Source organism: Danio rerio, chromosome 11, assembly GCF_052040795.2.
Source record: "Danio rerio strain M-AB ecotype USA chromosome 11, GRCz13ab, whole genome shotgun sequence".
Taxonomy (NCBI): domain Eukaryota; kingdom Metazoa; phylum Chordata; class Actinopteri; order Cypriniformes; family Danionidae; genus Danio; species Danio rerio.
This window is the reverse complement of record NC_141031.1, coordinates 24,849,396-24,867,830: the sequence shown is the minus strand read 5'-3', so window position 1 is coordinate 24,867,830 and position 18,435 is coordinate 24,849,396. Positions and strand designations below refer to the sequence as shown.

The window sequence follows — 18,435 nt, the reverse complement described above, 5'->3', positions numbered from 1 at the left end:
TAAATATTTAATTTAGGCACTATTCTTTATAAGCACTCACTCTGGTCCCCCGGGCTCTGCGCTTGTTGGGGAAATTATAAATTGAACCAAAACAATCCATTACAATTGGCTTAAGATTGGCAACCAAAATTCACAAGGCTATCAGCCAATCAGATTCCAGAACCAGACAGAATTATTGTATAATTGCACATAAATAGTGTTTACTGTGAACTTAGTGTGAACATTTTTCACTTCAGTAATAATCTGATATCTGTCTTATTTAAAATTAGACCAAGCATAAATCTATGCACCAAAGCATTAAAGACTGCCATTCGTTTAAGCTGAACATTTCAACTTAATCGAATGGAGGCGACAGTTAACTATCAGCTTAAGCCTAGTATTTGCAAGGTTCAAGTGCAGAGATGTGGTTTTAACACTAGAACTACCGAGGCAGTCAGCCAGTTCATTTTTGAAACTAATATATCTATAACACCCTGACGTTTTCTTAGTATTCTGTGTATTTTGTGTACTTTTTTTATTTTTTATTAGAAAACAGTAAAGAATTGAGCATTTAATTACCATATTGGTTAAAATGACTTCATGCATATCTGCTACTTTTTGCTGTGACTTTAAATATGCATGCAACTTTCTGATAGCAAAAACATAAATTTGCTTCAGCTATATCTTTCAAAACAGCATATTCTGTGCTGCGAAACAGCTACCAAGCCCAGACCATTGTATGTTCTAGTATCTTAATTCTATATTTTTAGGCTGTATTACCAAAAAAGATCATAATTTATAATTTCAGGGTAATGGTGTCATAAAATGTGATGACAGACATTCAAAGCTTATATTTTTAACATCTCATTAGAAGTTTTGAATGTAAATATGATGTGACATTATGATGTCTTATATGAGAACAGTCAGAATGACCAGTTTGGTAATTTTAATAGTTACAGAATTTTAGTTTCACTGTTAATATAGCCTACTCTTGTGTTTGTGTTAACACAGAATGAAGCGAGTGCATTGATGTCCATTCTGGCCAATCACAGATGTTTTTGTTGAGCTCCTGAGCACACGGCCATTCAGCTAATGCTGATATGCTCTCTCATTGACTGCAGCTCGTCACTACATCTGACCACACGTGGGGTCGAGTTGACCGACTGCTCTGGAATATTCAGCATGCTAAATATTGGATTCTCTTCTGCGAGGTGTCGGCGGCGCATCAGCAAAACTATAAAGACTGCCGAGCGCTGGGTACTCGCAGATTTTTTCCCAATCACAGACCGATCTGTCGGCAAGCTTGTAACATCCAAATCAGGGCCAAATCAGGCTCAAATCCTGTAGTGTGAACTAGGCTTTATTAGATATCAGCTTTTTGCCCCATCTAGATATTGAACTGAAGACATACAGCACATTCCCATTAGTCGAAAAGCTTGTCTTTACACATCACTTTAAAATTGATTAATTACTTTTTGGAGAATGTTTAAAGCATGCTTTCCCACGGAGATCACAGTGTCCCCATGAGCAGAAGAGCTCATGTTTGTGCCTCTATTAAAAGCCAAACATTTCGAGAGGTAGTTAAAACGAGTGACTAGAGGTTGAGAAATACAGAACAGAGACCCGGCGTCTCGGGTGACTGGAAAACAACATTGACATTCATGGCTGCGGGACACGGAAACGGTCACATGTGGGGATTACTGTAAATATTCACAGGCTAATATTTGTTGTTTGCTAAACGAGAGTCATTTCGCCACCATTTTTGAACTCCTTCATAACTGTATTGTCTCTCTGGCTTCGAGGACTGGAGCCAAGTGTTGAGATCTATATTCGCCCATCAAAGCCGGACAGAGAATGAATGGGTTTGTATTGATCTTCTGGGCATGCCTGGAGGTCCAAAATAGCATACTGGAGGAGAAGACTTAAAATAAACATCTCATTAAAGTTACATGTAAATATGGCTGAGTGTGAGGCTCATATTCTACCTAAGGCCCTTTCAATTCTGCGATGCAGAAAATAGAAACGGAATTACAGAATCCAGTTTTAAAAATACATATCATATGTCATGTTCGTGGACTTATATTTCATGTTCCTTTCATGTTCATAGTTTTCCCTTGTTCTGTTAACTTTTTAAGTCAGTGAGTGTCACCTGTATGTCATCTTAGTAAAGAAAACACAATTTTTTAAATAGGATCTTTTTTTACTATGACCCTAGAATTAAGCAATTGAGTTTCAGCATATTTGAATCCATTCAGTCAATCTCTGGGTCTGGCTGAGCCCTTTTGCTTTAGCTTAGCAAAAATCATTAAATTGAATTAGACCATTAGCATCATTAAAATTACCAGTTTCCTATGTAAAGCTGGACTCTTCTGTAGTTACATTGTGTACTAGGACTGATGGAAAATAAAAGGTTGCTTTTTATATAGGCCAATATGGCTGAAACTATACTCACAATCTCATACATGAGAGTATATTCCTAAGTCACCCTGTGTTTTCCTAGTTCATTGTCTGGTCTCGCCTTTTCTGTTTCTTTCCACATCTGTTCCCTGCATACTTGAATTTGTGTTTCTATGTCCAGTGAAGTTTTTTTAATTCATTAATTAAATATATTTATCTCTGTCTCCGGTAAAAGAATTACAAGATCAAACACAAATTTATTAAATACAAGATTTTTAAACAATTAAAACAAAAATATAATTAAATTGTAAGCAATTTCAGTTGTAAATTAAACTACGGTAAACGGTATAACTTACAATTCATATTTCAATAAATTAGACAAAGTTTCCGAAAAATATATTTAACCATTAAAACACAGATTAAATGTGGAATCCATAAAAAAACATTTATCAAATGCAATTTTGAAACAAAGAAAACTGTTTTCTAAGACTGAAAATATATAGGATATATATATGTTTTTTTTTTTTATAATTGTGCTGGGTGGTTTTGATTATTGGCTGTTTTCTGTTGAATTTATTTATTTATTTACTTATCCATTTGATTTCCATTGTCAAACCTTGATCCAGCAATATCGTCATTTGCTATTGAAAACTGAAGTTACTTTTTTGATTTTTTTTTTTTTTTTTGTAGAAAACAACAAGAAATAATGCACATAGCAAATTAACCTGTATAACGATAGATATTTACTGGCAGTCTAATAACCAATTTCGTACTGTACATGACCAATCTAGAAGATTAATTATTTATTTTTAGAAAAACAATAATTTAAGATGATCAATCAAAGTCGCGTTTCAACATCAAAATGTGACAGATAAAAGATCAAGATCGCATAATACAATTAAAAAGCATAAAGAAAGCACCAAACATAAGCTACATTATGTGTTAAAGTGCTTGGCTTGATACAAAACAGTTATGGAGGGAGGGACTCTTTAGAAAATTTAAATGATGTGCATTTTTGAAACAGGCATTTTGACATTTCAAAAATTGAGAAGCTTTACTGAGAGAAACTCTCAGTTTCTCTTTAAAATGTCTTCATTTTAAAATTTGACCACAAAGCAGATGACTGTCCTCTCACAAAAAATGCATATTTTAATTGCTGCAAACTGAATTCCCAGTTCACATGACTTGGTTTACTAAGGTTTACTAAGACTGTCTCTCTTAACAAGCCCTGAGCTGCATGGGCACATTCAAGCAGCCCTGCAAGCACAGCAAATGATGATACGCACCCCAATTACAGCCCTAATCAAATGAATCACATGGCTTATTTCATGGACTTCAGTGAAACAGGTTAATAGTCTCATTAGCTAAGCTGATTTCTTCTTTTCTTGCTGGCATTCTTGAACCTTTGAAGGTCTAGAAGCCACATGAGTTTAATCAGCTGCTTTTTTGGTCTCAGTAAAAGTAGCTGATGTGAACTTAGCATCCAGTCATTAGTCACAAAGAATGAGTGAAATCAATGAAGTCTAACAGCCTGTCAATGACTTAACAAACTGAATTTTTGTAGGATGAAACGTTTTCAGCAACAACAACAAAATCTTCTTTATTGTTTTGTGAAAGAAGGGAAGGGTGAAAGTCTAAAAGAATAATGCCATTTTAATGAACTATACTTTTGATAAACAATTTAAACAAAAATAGAAAATAAAAAAGAAACATTTAAAAAATGTGTTTGTATGTGGCTGATTCCAGCGTTATGGATGTGACATTTGCAGTAAAAATTCAAAACATAAATTCGCAGAGAAAGTATACGTTAACATTATATTGAAGCATCTGTTTATATTTTCCAAAACAACTAACCACAGAGTTATGGGATCAAAAAAATTCAATCTGTGAACATTTTTATACTTTAAATGAGGAAAATAAAGAAGCGTTATGGATGTGACAAAAAAAGTCAGCGAGTTTACTGTATACAACATATTTCACAAAAATTTTGTGAATTAAACTGCACAACCTAAAATAAATAATGCTCAACAAAAGGATAAGAGTTGGCTCTTTATAGAACAAAACTGATTGATTTTATTTTATTTTGACATTTTTGCATTTTTGAGGGAAAAGCTTTGTTATGGATGTGACACTTTTTCGTTATGGATGTGACGGATGTGAAATTGACATTTGTTTGACTTTGGTAAATCAAATATAATAGTTTGAAAACATTGACAGAGACATTTTAAAGTATTTTTAAAGTACTGTAAAACACTTGTCTGAGCAAAAAATGTAGAAACGGTTTCGCTATTTTGGTGAAAACATTTTTCTTTTCATGGCAAGGTTGACATTTTCATGGAATTGCTCATGTCCAAATAACACATACATACTGCATATCTTAAACTCATATAAAATAATTGAAAGGTTCATTGGAAACACATATCTCAGTTTACATTTACATTGCTTTATTATTATTATTATTTTTTTTTTGTTAATCTGAAATTTATTGCCTAGGCTATAATTTGTTATACTGTATGTTTCAAATCCTTCATTTACAGGTGGGACTTAAACCCTTCTCTGAACCCAACCAATTGTGTTTTTAAAATAACTTTTCGTAAGTAAAAGTTAAGCACATAGTTTAAACTTGATGCTACTTTGTTTTTATCAGTTTTGTGTAACTGTTCTACACCAGACCCTGCATCAAAAGCACAAACAGACCCTGCATCAAATGCACAACACTGTACAAAGTGAGCTACCAAGTAAACTTACATGTACAATTGCAAAACACTTGTCTATATGGAGAAAGGTAAACCTATTTGATTACAAATTACAGACCTTTAAGATGTTTAAGTATCTGTTTGGTGTTGTGAAAAGAACAGAATGAAAATAATCCTTTACTTGTCGATAATATGTCCCTGTACATATCATTAGTGTAAAAAAGAAACAAAAGTCGTTTGCCTTAATTTTAGGGTGCTTTCAAACTTAACAATTTTGTTCTGAAAAAATGAATTAAAAATGTTACAATGTTGCACTTTTGTTCATGGTGCGGTTCGCTGTCACCGCAAAGTTTCTAAAGGGACCAAAATAGCTAAAACACGTCACGTGCGAGTAAACTCTCCTCACATTGGTCAGAGTTCCACAGTTTATTTTGCAGAGTCCTGCCCAGCTGTCATGCGTGTTTATTTTAATTTATGGCGATGAGCAATAAGACATTATAAGCGAAAAGCTGAGTTTTAATTTTAAATGGTGACACTCACAGACATCATCAATAAATAGAAATCAGAGGTAAAACTTTCTCACATAGCCATTGGCAATAATTATGCTTTATAGGCTTTACATTATAGAAAGAAATATATGCTAAGGGTGCTGTACATCCAGGAGGGCGCCAGAAATGAGCGCGGTTAAGTTGGTTTTGTTTTCGATATTCCTGACACATTCAGTGATAGACGGCAATAACTTAAAAACCTCTTACCCTAAAATGATCTAAAGTGTGTTTCCTACAAAAAGACAAAGCTGATTATGACTCACAGTTGTCTTTTTTTTTTTCACTCGATATTACGACCACTGCTTTGTTTAAGCCCTCGTAATATGTATTTAGCCAGGAGAGCTCGCGCTGCAAGGAGCTCACAGTAAGGGACCGTCGGAAAAGTGCTTCTTTTTTTCTTTTTTTTTCTTTTTTGCTCCGTCCTGCGTGTTTTATTTTGAACACAACTAATTTTCTCTTAAATAAACACAAACTGTTACTAAAGTAGTTGAATGCTTTATTCTAGATCTGTGCATTCTTACATTAACACCTCTGTTATCAAACAAAACAGGATGAGAGATTCATTTGCTGCTCTTTACTAAATAACTTTAGTGACTTTATTCAATATGCAAATACAATAAAAAGTGAAGTAGATGTTATAGCTTTATTTAACTTCTGTATAGGCCATTGATTTTAATAGGCTAAACCTTCTAAACCTTTTGTTTTACTTAATTACAAATATGTTTATTCGAAATGGCCAATTTATCTTTATTAACTTCACATGTATGTTCATTTTCAAAGTGTAGGATTTTATGTGTTCCCCAGTTTGTAGATTTCAGTTTAAATTTTTTTATACAATACACTAGGAACTAGTGTACTTTTCTTGGCTTTTAAGTAAATCAAAATGAGAATTGCAATAAATCATTTTTATTTTTTTTTCTTCTTAACCTCTTACTGTTCCTAATGCTATAGAGAAAAAAAAATGTGTTAAACCATGACAACTGAACCAAACCGAACCAAAAACCGTGTTAAAAAACCGGGGTATGTATTGAACCGTGGGCTAACTGTATTATTGCATCCCTACTGTATATGCCTATTACATATCCATAATACACTGTAATATAGCCTGGTTCATTAGTTCTTTGGACTGCATTGCTTTTTTTCACAACAATTGATCTGCTCCAGAGTTCATTTCAATCGAACAGAGACCACCTCATTCAGGCGATCTTGGACTGATTGTTTTGGCGTGGTTCTGAGTGGGTTTGCTGGATTCACATATGCCAAACAACCACACTATCTAGGGAAACGCGCCATGTTCTGAAACAAAAGTCTAGGTGTGAAAGCACCCTTACTCCGAAACTGCAGTCAAAATATTTAATTTGTGTGATTTTACAACAATGTTGGCTGAACCACATCTTTCCAATGTAGTAGAGCCTGTAGTGGACACAGTCTGTATAGTCAGCAGTCTAAATCTATGAATAGAAATATCTACCAGGGGTGTTACCTAGGCCACTTAGTGGACTGACTTGCTTAACATAATGAGTGATACCGAAGATATGAAAAAAAGGAGTTCTTTAAAAAATGAATAATCCAAATACTCAGTATGGTTACAGAAACTGAGCCAAATGCTTCTCATATGAGTCATCTTATGTTTTTCTTTTACACTGGAACACATACATATTAGCGGGACCTAAAAGTCAGCAATTTAAAGTAAGACATTGTATATCTGTTTTGATATGCTATATATATGAACGTATCAATAACAAACACTCAGATTTTAGTTTTTCACCATTCTAGAGAATTTAAACAGCTGCACTTGTATGTCTTATTGCCTACATGGGAAAATCTCTGCCAGGGGGTGGTGACTTGGCTTACAGGGACTGTGTTGGACTTTTGGCAGTTCTTTTAGCAATGAACTGCTTTGGCGTGAACAGAAGCATCCATCACAGTGCATGTGAAACCAACAAAGTAACTATGTTACTGTGGAAAAACTTAGTATTACATTTTCCCAAGCATTTTTTTTTTCTTTCCTGAGGACAGTCGGAGGTTGAAGCTTTGGTGGGTCAGCAGCGTGTTACTGGATCTGGCTGCAAATGAAGCACTTTCTTGCCAGTAAAGCAGCACTGGGCGATTCGGTAGTACAAACTTATTTTCCAAGCTAAAACATTCCTCTTCTTAAAATACAATTAAACGTAAAACGGCTTTCGAAGTTTTTCAGAAGTCTTCCTTCCCGACGGGAATCATTAACCTAGTTAAGACCTCATTAAAAGTCTGGCCAGCCCAAGTTGATTTCTTTAGCCGACTTTACGAAATTAAATTATTCAACAATTATCGCTGAGCGTCTTAGGCCACACGCTTCTCGTGTTACCATGTAATAATCCACACGAGTGCTACTATGCTACAAAAAAACTAACCAGTTCCTCTAAGAGACAGCTCATATTCTCTCCATTTCTTACTGTACCTTTTGGGCATGCTAAAATTGAGCTGTCTGGCTCAGCGGATGACCTATTTAGCATGACAGAGGCGAAATTTACTTGAACCTCCTTGAAATATTTTCCTCTCCATTGATTTTTGAGTCCAGCATGGCACCTTCTTGGCAACGTGCGTGTCTTGATGTCTCGGGGGTTGTTTTCAAGGATATGCCAGAGCTACGCGTATTAGTGGTGGATTTGGAAATGCTATAAAGCACTTGACTATCATTAAGAAAACATGTTTACTCCTGCATGCATGAGCGAAACAATGTCTATGACACTTCCAAAAAAAAGAGCTCATTTGAATGTAATTAAATTGGATTATTTCCTCTGTGAATGTCATGAAGGAATTCAGACAGCGTCTAATTGAATATTCAGCTGTGGCTGCCTATAATTTGTGTGTCTTGCATGGGAAGATGCCACAGCAAAGCAGCTCTGTAAACCGACAGGCTAGTGGGAGATAATACCACCTCACAAATGCACACAAACACAAGCCTGTCCAAGAGAAGGGTTGTTAACATGTGAGAAAAGAACACAGATGTTATCTAGAGAAGAAAATTAACAGGCGATGTGTTTGCTCAAGTATTAGTGGAGAAGAGTTTTAAAGAATTCAAATGAGAAAGAGCTTTAAATAATATCATTATTTCAAGATTTCAGACAGACAGAAAGACTGATGGAGAGATAGATAGACAATCCAACAACAAATAAATGTAAAATGATATTTAAAAAAACTCAGTGTACAGAGTGTAAGAATTACTGGTACATCAATGGTAAATGAGGGGATACAATGATAGATATTATAACAGAGTAAAAGAAAAAGAAGCATGGTGAAAAAACATGATATAACCATAGAAAGAATGGTAGACAAAATACATTAATATAATAAATACTATAATACTATACTATAATGATGACTCGCTATATACGTCGTTGGACTTGAGACACAGAGAGTAGTTAACCACAACGACAGGGTTTGAGTCCAGTGAAGAAAGATTCCAGAAAGTGAGTAAGACAGAAAGTGAGTAAGACAGAAGCCCAAAAAAATAAAATAATCGAGTAAATAACAGGATGAGCATGTGGTAAAATCTGAAAATGTGGTAAAAATCAGGTGAGGGCTTTACTTTTTCTGCATTGCTTTTTAAAACAGTTGGTTTTAGGGGGGCGAAGAGAAGAGAGTGGGTATGGAGATGGTTGTGCGTTGGGTTTGGTGCATATGGGAATTGTACCAAAAAGCATTGGGGGTTGTGGTATTCCGGGAGTTTTCCGGGAGACGAAACAATATGGGAGATGGGTCTGAAATACTGAAGATTCCCGGGAAAAACGGTATTGTGTTGGCAGATATATTATTGATTGGGTTTAGGGAAGGAGGAGGGTGGGTCAGTCGATCAGTCAGTCATTCAGTCGGTCAGACGACAGTGGCCTCTGGTGGATTTATATGAAAAGAGCAGGCACAAACGGCACTCCTGAGTGAAATTCAAAGTCTAAAAAAAAAATGTAAATAATCGCATACAACATCCTCTGGTGGATTCACGAAAAACAAAAGTTGCAAAAAAACGTCTTCCTGGGACATATTTGGTGCTCTCCTGAAATGTATATAGAGGTATGTTTTCAGAATGAGCCTGGGTTGAAAAAAAAAAAAAAAACAGAATGGGGAACAGGAAAAAAATAATGATGATAGAAAAACAAAACAAATGAACAAAAAAAATAAAAACAATTACAAATTTAAACAACAGACAGATGATGCTACAATAAAACAATCAATAGATAGATAACAATAGACAATCAATAGATTGAATAGACAGACTAAAAAAACAGACAGGAAAAAGAAAAATAGAAAAGTCAGAAGGAATGATTGAATGGCAGGATAACAGATAGAATGGATGACTGTGTAAATAGAATGACAGAACAATAGAACAATAGAACAATAGATAGGACGGACGGACGGACGGACGGATGGACAGATAGACAGACAGACAGACAGACAGACAGACAGACAGACAGACAGACAGACAGACAGACAGACAGACAGACAGACAGACAGACAGACAGACAGACAGACAGACAGACAGATAGATAGATAGATAGATAGATAGATAGATAGATAGATAGATAGATAGATAGATAGATAGATAGATAGAACGACAGACAGACAGACAGACAGAGATGGAAGGATGGAAGGATGGACGGACGGACGGACGGACGGACAGACAGACATATATAAGCATGTGAAGCACACATTCAGGTTATCAAGGTATGCAAACTGGCTGAAACGTTGAACTGAACGTGAAACGTGAAAATGAATATCAAAAATTCAAATATCAAATTCATTGTTTTAGAATTAAAAACAATGTGCTTCACACGTCATCTCTCTCTCTCGTTCAGCTGTACATGATGACCCTCCTCTAAACATACAGTACAATTATGTGCGTGCAAAGTCTGCTAAATTTAGGGGCGCTTTCCCCACTGACACATCTTTCCCCACAATCCCCTCCTGCCCTTGACCCACTCTCCACTGATCCCATTTTAAAATAGACAACATTATGAGTCACGCTCGACCCCCTAAAAGGATCTAAAGCGACTTCAAATGGTCCATCTTGTGCATGAAATCTTCCTTGTCACCTTCTCAGAGTCCAGTGATAAATGGTAATGCTTCCATCGGCTCCTCAATGAAATGAGGCTATCACATCCATGTTTGGCTAAGCCGTGGGGGCGGGTGTGAGGGATGATGATATTACTGTAACTGGACTCCAAATTGACTGCCTCAATGACTACATTGAGCGATTAATCACAGTCCTGTCAAACGCTGAAATAGTTTCACTATGTGCCCATGCGCCAGAAAACAAGCAATGACAGATCATGCCTTTGAATTGGGGGTTTTGGTTACACATGCACACTATTGAATTAGGGAGTTACTAATAGGCTGTAATTTCACTAGAAGAACACAGAAATTGGTGAAGAGATTGCTGAATGGCATTGTGTACCACAAAGGGTCTTGATAAACTAAAGGCTGATTTATACTTCTGTGTCGAGTGATCGGCGTGACCCATGGCACCTGCCTTGTTTGTGTTGCTCTGCACTTCCAAAACGCAAGCTTCCTCTGTGTCGAGCTTCTTCACAGATATTTTGTTTCATTCTGATGAGCGGGCAGATGTGCAACAACTTCAATCATAAGCTAAACACAAAACAACAGTTTCCATCCAGAGCTCCTTCACAGGACTCCACACTTGTAAACACTTGCTCCATCAGGCTCGCGGCTCTCAGCACCGCCCACACTCATCACAGCTACCATGCCGACCAATCACAGAGCTTGCATCGTTGCGACGTATAGTTAAATTTTTTTAAAGGTCCAAGACTGTGTGAAAGCTGCGCCGGACCATACTCATGCGCTTGACGCAGAAGTGAAAAACAGCCTTAATGAAGGCAGTATTACTGAGGAATATTGTCATGCAAAGGTAAAAGGTTATAACTTTGCTTTTGAGCAATTCAAGGTCTCAATTATAGGGTTAAATTTTGTACATTTCCGGAAACTTTCCAGAAAAACCTGGGAAATTTGAGAAATTCTCCAATATGGGAATTTACAGTGAATTTTTGGAAATGTACTGGCAATTTGAGAGAATAAGTTAGAAATTTGGGCAAATGTATGTATAAATTGTATCATACTGTAACATGGGAGACATTGACAAGGGGGGTTCAGATCCAAATGCAGTTTTATTAAATGGAAAGTTCAGGCAAGCAACGGTCAACACAGGGGCAAACAGATGTATAGAGAAAATCCAGAGTCGTGGTTGATAATAGAGGCAGATGGTCAAAAGATAGGCAGAAGGCTATGTAAACAAACAAACTAATAAGGCTAGGATCAAAAACATGGCAGGACAAGGCAAGGAAAATGTGTCGTAATGTTAACTAGATCCAAGATTCATTTGAATAAATGTTATTGAAATATATATATCACTGCTTTTTTCTTTAAGCTGATCAAATCAAATTGATCAAATCAAATTGATCATTGATATGCAATGACTGAATCAGCTGCACATTGTGAGTGTTGCTGTTGATATTGCTATCATTTTAATATTTGATAAAATTGTGGTATTTAAGATTTGTGAAGACATGCAGCTCCGAATAACTCAGGAAAGCAACCACTATTCTCCCCTCCATCTTTAAAAGTATCCGTAGCCATCTTCACAACACAAACACTGCTGTCCCCTCAATGCAAACCCTGCCTCTGCTTTCATTTGATTGAAGAATGAAACAGCGACTGACATGACATTCTTTTTCTGCTCAGAGTTTAGTTTTTTTCAACTGCAAGCACACAGTGTGCTATAGTAAAAATGCGAGGCGCAGAAGGCAGTTAAAATGCAAGAAGCACAGGGCACATTAGCAGCGCGCAAAACGGGGCTGTTGTGGCGACGGTATGTGTTTGTCTGGATAACACAGTTAAGACCGGGTTAGTAATTGTACTGTGGTGTTAGTAAACTGTACTGTGGACCGGGTTCCTGGAGTGTTACAAACTGTACCAAAAAGTTGAACCAGGGGCAGGGTAAAATTATAAGAGTTTTCTGGGAGAAATAGCAAAACGGGAGTGTGGTAAGAAATGGATCTGAAATACGGGAGACTCTCGGGAAGTATGCTATAAAGAAGATGGGGGTTTCCCAGTTCCTCTGAACGCATGTGATTGGTGGACGTAAAGATAAAGATATGACTGAAACAAAAAATCTCTGCTATAGGCAAACAAAAAGTCAGTTTATTCCCTTTAATTCTCATTGATTCTCATATTTTCCCATGGAATGTTTCCAGCTTTACAGAAATTTGCAACCCTACTCTTTTATCATGTGGAGTATTTGAGTATCATTAGTGAATTTCTAAATTTGCTATTTTTCTAAATGCCAGATTTCCAGTGCCCTGACTATATTAAACTAAAAATGTTTAAAAAAAACTTTCTGAGTTCCACACACGTTTGCCTTTAAAAGAGCAGCGTATGTCAATATAGAACTTTAGCTGGGGTTGGAATATGAGTGCAACATATTGTTGAAAAGGTACAGCGCATTCTCTTGACTTATCTCCAGAGGGCCAGCTCAAAGAGAAGTGACATGCACGGTGAATATCCTGAGTAATCATCTGACATTATAAATAATGCAATAGACAATGTGAAGCTTAAGGCAGATGTGTCTCTCCGCAGAGACATCACAGAGTCAAGGATTTGGAAGCGGTATTTCGAGAGAATTATGGTCCACAATAAGATGATACGTGAAAGTGTGGAAGAAAATGAGAGTTTGAGAGAAAGTGGAGACAGGGAAATAAATCACTTCGCATTCATTTCCATAGCATTAACTCACAGGCCCACACATTCTAAACAAAAGCATTCTTACCTTAAAAATCACTTATAGACTACATGTAAGTAAATAAAGGATTCACTCCATCTTAACAAATACAGCAATAAAAAAACTATAAACAATCAGACCACATGAAACAAATGTATCATTTTAAAAATTGAGAAAACCAACTGAATCCAGGCCATTTAATCTGTTGGCATAAACTAATGGAAAACATATTTTGCATGTTGGCAAAATAATAGGTAATTTGCTAATTTTATACAATGTCATTCGTACATTACCACTAATGGTGCGTTTACACCAGAAGCAGATGAAGCGTCAATCGATTAACACGTTAAGTTAATGCAAATACATAAACAGACATCCTGCTGTGCGATTTACGAGAACAAGGTGGTGCAAATGACACAATTCGTGCAAATGCAGCGTCGCGAAATGATCTTTTCATGCTATTCGCTCGAGTAGGAAAATCTAAATTTAGCGGACATTCATGCTGTGTTAACCAATCAAGAGCTTGCTCTTGTAGGGGCGTGATTATGACGTAGCGCTTGCAGTTGTTGTCCCGAGAGGAAATCCTGCTGCCGACACCGGACAACAGCTCATCAAACTGGGCTTGGCTCAGTTAGAAGCACCGCTGAAAGCTTCCATCATTCAGGTATATCGTCTGAACTCACATAGCTCGGTGTACCTATAAAAAGGTTCTAATGGACTCAGACACAGTGCAGAATGAAATCTATACTGTTTTTCAGTCTTCCTTAAGCGCATAGACACAGCTACTCTCTCAATAAAATTCATGTTAGCCATTAAGCAATAAAGCTAGAGTCACCAGGCAGACAGAAGCCCCATCCATGATGTGAATCCGCATCTAATATGAAGTGAATTTGACAAATGGATTAATCGAATTTGGCGCTTGAATGAAAAGAGTAAACTCAAATTGTTTACACATCTATTTACACGCAAATAGCATGATTTATTCGCACAAGACGCATATAGTCTGAACACGGAACAAGAATAAATTTAAGACCAAAAATAAATAGTTGTCTTTTTTATTGTCTACATAATCAATAATGCCGTCTTAGATCTAATTGCAGTATAATAGAAGAGAAAAATTTAGACAAAACAAGGATATAGAAGAAAAGTGTCAAGCAAAGATTGAAGATGAAAAGAGTGATGATGAAAGAGTCCAGTTTGTTGTCCAGTGTGGGCAGCAGGTTTTCTCTCGGGTCACCAACTACAGGTGCTACATCAAAATCTCGCCCCTACAAGAGCAAGCCATTGATTAGTTAACGCGGCGCAAATGTCCGCTAAAGTTCAGATCTTCCAACTCGAGCGAATTGTGCAAAACGATCAATTTGTGTTGCTTTATTTGCACGAATTGTGTCATCTCTGCCGAAGGATGAGACAAAAAATAAATAGTGGTCTTTTTTATTGTTTACATTGTCAATAATGCCATTTCAAATCTAATTGCAGTATAATAGAAGAGACAAACTGGGACTAAACAAGGGTATAGAAGAGACAAGTCAAGCAAAGAGAAGAAAACTGAGACATGAAATTAATTCTGGCTTGTCCTGTAGCCCTAACAAACAGAACAGTAGCCTATAAATGAAAGAGGAAAATTCATCTACACCAAGCATTCATACATCATTTCCAGTTTACATATCCCGAAAAAACCTTTCCTAATTTCTCAATCCATCTCTCAGAAATTCTCAAAGACGCATTAATTATACATCTTATCCCTAAATACCCACACAGCATCCGCATCACACGCTAATGCTACCGCTATGACTTTTTAAAGAGAGCTGGGCCTCAGAAGGGTTCAGCTCTCTATTGATGTTGCAGAAAGTTCAGAGACTGGGCTGTTTTCTGAAAAACTGACAGGCAAGACCTCAAGGGGAAACGCTTTCTTGTTCCAGGCCTGAGTGACGGACAACTCAAGTTAATGTACTGCACACAGATCAACATGCCTGACATATTATGTGCTTCTGTAATACAGAGCTGGACATTTAAAGTGACAGATCATATACTGCAAGCTCACCAGGCAGAGTGTATAACACAGCAGATTTCCTTTTTTAGGAAGAAATATAGTTTATACTGATCAAGATCCCATTTATAGCAGTTTATACAAGTGCTGCACGATGAATGTATCCTTGTGTTTTTTGGCACTAGTCAACACATTTCTGCATTCATTCATGCTTCAAGCTCACAGAAAAATACATGGAAAAATGGCATGTCTTGCCTAAGCTAAATTGGTCAATTTGGGTTCTTAAAAAGTTAATCAAAATGCTCGTTTTTTTAAAAATCCACAAATGATTGCTCTTCATCCAGGGGCAATAGTTTACATGTTGCTACTAATAGTCAACCCCGTCTGATGGCAAAGAAGGGACAAATTGGCATCTTGGTGCGCTAATCGCGCTGAGAGCCTTTGGTGGCAGATGGTTTGGCAAACCTACAGAGGCTAAGACACGGCGTCATGCTGCGTGAAAGCACTCACAGCAATATTTCATTAGTGTTCAAAAGTCTTATCTTTAGGTGGGCGCACAAAGGAGTGAGCTCTGGCCAGGGATGTGGATGGCACAGCAGGGACATCACTAGACACCAGCCGGGGTTGTGGCACTAAGCAAGAGGTGGCAGAATGGCACACAAACAAAGAGCCACCTTAACCTTAACTATTAAACCTTGGCAACAGCCCTGTTTGCAACAGTGTTTGCACATACAGTACTGTTTATGTTGCTGAAATCAAACTCTTTAATACTTGGGATGTGTATTAGCTCATTGAGAACATTTGCATTGGACCTGCATGACCAGGATGATCTTGGTTCACAATGACCTCTATAATGCTTTGCTTGGTCCAACAATCCAGCTAATGGTATATAGGTGAGTTACTACAAAGATTAAGTAAAAAAAAAATAGTAGTGTTTGTTTTGCTAATGTCTCTTAAAATGAATTGTGGAACATAGACAAATTGGAATGCATTGAACTGTAAGTTTTTATAAGTGACAACTGCAATGAGAGTGAATTAGGAATGGGAGTGAGTTCCCTAAATATCGTTCACTGTCTGAAACCAAACATGGTTTTGTACTGAAGATTCAGTAAAAATGGAAATTTTATATTACAAAACAAAACCTTTTTCATGTTCTGAAACCGCAGACCAAGGCACAAAATTACGAAGCATTATTACAATAACCACTGAATTATTTTTTCTAATGAATACAAAAACCCAGTTGTGAAACCCAACAGATGAATATCAATTATCCCAGCTCACGACATAATACTTGCACCACTATATTTTACATAATAATAAAAATAATAATAATAATAATAATAATAATAAATGCTGCATAACTAAAGCTAATTTTTAACATGATCTGACTTTTATTCTATAAAATTGCTGTTTAAAAATCAGCATTCTGATAAAGAGCACCTGCTTCCACACACTATAGCACTTTCAGATTATATTATTTCAAACAGACCCGGTTATTCTCAAATGAACATGTCTATTTTCCTTAAATATTTATTCCAAGAATTGTCATTCAAAATGCGCAGTTCTTAAATCAGCAAGACCCACAAGATTTGACAACTCGTTCAAGCCATAATGCAAATAAATGAAAACCTGTCATGTCATCTGTTTCATTGGTTTCCACCCTCTTGCTTTAAAAAGGAGATGTGAACAACCACAGCAATCTTTGATTTCTCCCCATAAATCCCATATCACTTTTTTTCTGTCAAGATGTCAAAATAGGCACATATTGTGCTCGTTCATTGTCTAATAATACAAAAAGCTGGCAAAATAATGACTCACAGCATCTCAGAAAATAAAAATAGAGCAAGTCTTGCGAGGCTACACTCCAAACGATCCGTGCCCGGCAATACAGTGCAAGTCTCCTTCAAATATACATAAACACTTTCATTTTTAGCCTGTGACACAAGTCGACATTTTAGCGTGACCTAGAAAAAGCTGTCAAGCCACACTTTTTCCCAAACTCTGTAATTCTCACCTTGTCTCCGACATTTCACAGATTTCTTCCCTTCCGCACACAGAAACTGCCCTCAGACTAATCCCTTAAGATACTCAAAAACTCTCCCGCTTGCTCTACGACTCTCTTCCTCTCACTTTGCTACACTCTTTCACTATTTGTCAAGTCACCAAAGCTCTCTTCCTAATCCCCTGCCACAGCATCTGAGCGCCATTACGCTTATATCACGCCTGGAGGAAAACACACCAAAAGATTACAGACCGGTTCTACATTTAAGGCCTTAGGGGACTGTACATGGCAAACTTTAGCATGGCAATCATGAACCCAGACCACCATGACAGACTCTGACTGATTTATATATGCAACACTGGATCTCATAATCCCCAACAAGAGACCCTCAGATTCTGCCCTTAGCTGTTAAAGACTTGAAGGAAAAGGTCCTCATGAAATTGCAAATCTATTTCCCATCTATTACATCAAGAGCTCCTCTATCATGGTTAATGGTCTCATAAAGCTATAGCAACTCTTCACACTCTAAGATGCCATTTTGGATTAATAGTATGTCCTTTCTTTTACACTGTTCTTTTGGGAAACATGCCTGAAGCAATCATTATTGTGCTTGATAGTTATACTAAGCACAAAAGGCACTTGTCCTGGTACAAATGATTAAGGATTTTTTCTTTTTCTTTTTTAAGTTTGATTAATTTATTTGTATGTAACATGTTCCTTTTTTAAACCATCAGATCCAGGTTTTAATTGTCTCACACACACACACACACACACACACACACACACACACACACACACACACACACACACACACACACACACCTCCAAAATAGCTATGTGACTAAAACGATGATTTTTTCTCTTCTAAAATGTCATTATGAAGTTGGATGTTGGCAGGTTTATGTACACTCACTGGCCCCTTTATTAGGTACACCTTACTAGTACCGGGTTGGAGCCCTTTTTGCATTCAGACCTGCCTTAATCCTTCGTGGCATAGAATCAACAAGGTAATGGAAATATTCCACAGAGATTTTGCTCCATATTGGCATGATAGC

At 36.8% G+C, this 18,435-nt stretch overlaps 1 protein-coding gene and 1 long non-coding RNA gene across 30 annotated transcripts in view; one reads left to right on the top strand and one right to left on the bottom strand.

Annotated features, from left to right (window-relative positions):
- ppfia4 (PTPRF interacting protein alpha 4) overlaps positions 1-18,435 on the bottom strand; it is a 204,800-nt gene that overhangs the window by 171,135 nt on the left and 15,230 nt on the right.
- Positions 1-18,435, top strand: part of LOC147841783 (uncharacterized) — a 751,871-nt gene that overhangs the window by 721,612 nt on the left and 11,824 nt on the right. The window lies entirely within an intron of this gene.